Source organism: Chelonoidis abingdonii, chromosome 13, assembly GCF_003597395.2.
Source record: "Chelonoidis abingdonii isolate Lonesome George chromosome 13, CheloAbing_2.0, whole genome shotgun sequence".
NCBI classification, from domain to species: domain Eukaryota; kingdom Metazoa; phylum Chordata; order Testudines; family Testudinidae; genus Chelonoidis; species Chelonoidis abingdonii.
In genome coordinates this window covers 18,802,749-18,806,384 of record NC_133781.1, presented here as the reverse complement: position 1 = coordinate 18,806,384, position 3,636 = coordinate 18,802,749, and the positions used below count along the sequence as shown (strand labels likewise).

Below are 3,636 nucleotides of genomic sequence, written 5' to 3'. Positions count from 1 at the left end.
AAAAAGAAAAAGAAAAAAAAAAAAAAGGCAAAAGCATCTCCTGCCCACCTGCCCCCCTCCAAAGCCAACTTTGTGTAAACTTAGTAGATGCCATAACTGTATCCCAGGAAAGACGCTGTTTAAGCAAAAGGAGTAAATTAGATCAATCACTGAAATCGCTGGATGATCTCAGTGGGCATGAAGGGAAGGAATCAGGACTCAAGCTCTATGCCTGGTTCCGTCACTGACTATGTGATCTTAGCCTCTGTCTCAGTTTTATGGTCTGTAAAATGGATATAGTAATACTTTGATCTATTATTATTCACTATTATCTAGAGGCCCCTATCAGGAATTAGGGTTACTTGGTGCAAGGCACTATCCACACAGCACATAAGAGCTAGATCTCTTTATCCCATCAATACCAGCTTGTACCTACCTATTTTACAGGGATGTTGCAAGACTGAAATAAATACTAATTATGTTTATTTTAAACAAGAAAGGGGTCAAACCCACGTCATTTGGTTTAGTTTTAATGGTATGTACCCCAGCACGAGAGGATGTGGTGAGGGGGAAATGTTGGAGGGAGAGAATGAATTAATAAAAGAAATCAGGAATGCACACAATAGAAAGACTGATGGCAAAAGGGGGAGGGGGAGAAATCAAGCAAAACAAAACTGACCTATGAAAAAACTGCATCAAAACAACATCTAGGGCTGTGGCAAAGCTAAGAAAAGCCCAGGAAATTAAAAGCTAATGTTCAGGTTCTGCTCTTTGGCATTGGCAAGACCCTGTGCTCGGGTATTTACATCCCAGATAGATCTGATTGCATCCCTAAGCACAGAGTGGTGAATACAAGGATAATTTCCCATCTTGGGTCAGCTTGTGCCTCATCCTTATGGTTATTCACACTGGGAGGAGAGGTGGAGAAGAAAAGGGTCATCTTTGCTCAGTTGGCTAGTTTTGGGTTTGGTTCAAGCTGTGGATTTTCTGTTAGTACTAACTCACCCACCGTAGTCCATTTAATCCACATTTAAAAAAGCCTCTAAATAAGCATCACATAAGTACTTATTTAGGGAAATTATTTATAAGGCAGATTATCAGCCTGAGGGAGGCTGGCTGCTGCTGTGTGATGAGTGGCAGGTCAAAGCATGTGGCCCATTTGTGGACAAGGTAGAAACTGGGAGACCATAGAATAAGTGTCCACATCTGTAAAACTGGGATAGTAACACCTACCTCCTACCGGGGAAAGGGCAGGGGGAAAGAGACTAGTAGGCCTGAGTCCATTTCCATGGAAGCGAACAAGAGGTTTGCCACAGATTGCAATGGGAGAAAGACTGAGCTTAATGCACTTTGAAAATTTGAGCTTTGAGCAGGTGATTGAACTAGATGACCTCCTGAAGTCTCTTCCAACCCTAATATTCTATGATTCTATGAAGAAGACGACCACTATATAAATATCAAGTATCATGAACACGCAAGCTCCGGGTCCTGCTTAAGGTACTGATGGTGCCTTTGGAGACCTGAAAGCTTGTTCTGTGTATTCTGCATTATCTGTTGATCCAATAAACGGTGTCGCACTCTCTTGTCAGCTCTGCCTTAAGAAACAATACGGCTCCAAACAGTTTTCCATCCCACTTATGCAAACAGTTGTTTTACGATCACATTATTGAGCTTAAAGTCTGCAATGGTTATTTCCTTAGGGTCTGCCATGAAAACTTGTTTTTACCATACTGTCAGAACATAGTGTGGTTGTGGAGGAAGGGTAGCAAACAAAACATTTTAATGCTTTGGTGTTTGCTTTTAAGCTAACAGAAAACAAAACAAATGCCTTCACTGCATGTTATAGACCAAGTGCCTGCAAAATGTCATTTTAAAAGCAACAACCTATTGAGTTTTTCTTATACTTCCACACCCTAAAGCCAGACAGGTTTGTTTATTTTAATTGATGTGATGGATGAACATTACTTGTATTTTAAGTCTCTCTGTTGTTCCCCTGCAAATGCTGAATGTTGGGGTCTGACATGGAGAAAAGCTCTTGCAGACATTTTGACTTGAGGGATTAAATAAAAAAAAAAAATCTTAACTACAGAAACCTCCAAACCTGAGAATGCAAGTGAAAAATGTGCAGTGTTGTGGGGAGAGAGGAAAAATAGCGAGTTGTTGATATATTTAAAGTAATGAAATCAATGCAACCCTCAGGTGAGAAATACTGAACAGAAGCATGACTGGGGGAGGAAAAGGAGAAGGAGAAGGAGAAAGCAGGAGGAAGGGTAGACTCTTACTATATGCTTGTCATTGCATGGATGAGTGAGAGGGATCTATCAAGCAGAGCAAATGATGGCAGTCTAGACTGAGCCAAAAAGAGGGAAAAGCTGCAAAGGATTGTAAGTTTTCCCAAAAGGAAGATATTCCAACTTCCCTCCTGCCCCCCACCTCCCATCATTTTCCCCCTTGCTTTCTTTGCCATTTTCTTCCACACACACATATTTCCCAAGAGAAGGAAAAAGGAGTGGGGGTGTGAGTTGCAATTCATAAACTCCTCTCAGTCAAGCTATGTCTCCTTTCAACCTTGATCTGATATACAATTTTCCCCCTTTCTTGCCTAGCTCCTCCTGCAACAACGGTTGGAGCCGGGGGAGCCTATCGATAACAATTAGAAACAGAGCAATAATCATTGCCAGGCAAATGCCAAGAGTGCAGAGGCAACATGGAAATATTTCGCCCCGAGGCTTGGAGCCTCAGACGTTCCTCCTTTGCCAGGCTCGGGCTCTGACACACACACAAATATGCAGCTTAAAAAGGTCAAATACGGATTAACCAAAAATAAAGGCAAAGTGTCCTGCCTCATGCTATGTTACGCAAGGTGCTAGCTGGGGATGTAAATACCGACAGCGGGATTCGTTTTTAAAGGACACGTTAAAATCTCATTTTCGTCCACTTAATCGCTTCTTGTCAACGCGTTCAACATGGTGCTGGGGATTCAGCCGAGGGAGGCAAGCGAGCCCGGGGCTCTGGAGTGCCAGGCAAAGGGGAGCTGAGCAACAGGGTGACGGGGGTGGGGGAGGCCGGAGAGAAAAGGTTCAGGGAGATCGCTGGCGAGGGACCACCAGCCCCGCGGGCCAAGTGCCCCAGACAAAAGTTGCGTCCTCAGGTGTCAGTCCCCTTCGCAGGGCTGGAGCCCCCCCTGCCCCGGACGGGGCGAGAGACCCGGCTCGGCGGGGCTCGTCTAGAGGCACCGCGGCTACTTACTCGAGGGAAACTGCGGGCAGCTGCAGCCCCGGCTCCTCGCGGCAGGTCTGGGCGCTCCAGGGTCCCGGGCTCTGTCCCCGTGGCTCGGGCTGGGCGCTTCCAGCCCGTCTCCTCCTGGGCGGGGAGCAAGTGCCGGGCTCGCCGTCCCTCCTCCCGAGCGGGGGCTCAGGCAGAGCGGGCTGGCGGCGGGGGCTCGCTGGGGCTGCCGGCTCCCCCCGGCGGAGCAGCAGGCGCAGCCCTCGGGGGGGCTGGAGGGCTGCTCATGGCGGAGATGGGGGGAGAGCCCCACAGCTCCGGCCGCGCGCCCCGGCTTGTAGCAGGTGTCCCCGCCCCACCCGGCCGGCCGGGGCAGATGTCCTGCCTCCAGCCCTCCGCTGCCCGCCTCAGCCTGCGCCGGACCCGAGATCG

At 48.0% G+C, this 3,636-nt stretch overlaps 1 protein-coding gene across 1 annotated transcript in view; it reads right to left on the bottom strand.

Annotated features, from left to right (window-relative positions):
- Positions 1-3,410, bottom strand: part of GRIN2C (glutamate ionotropic receptor NMDA type subunit 2C) — a 47,913-nt gene extending 44,503 nt beyond the window's left edge. The window contains exon 1 of the mRNA XM_032785076.2: positions 3,229-3,410. The gene's annotated coding sequence lies outside the window, so the exon portion shown is untranslated. The remainder of the gene's footprint in view (positions 1-3,228) is intronic.
- Between the last annotated feature and the right edge of the window lie 226 nt (positions 3,411-3,636).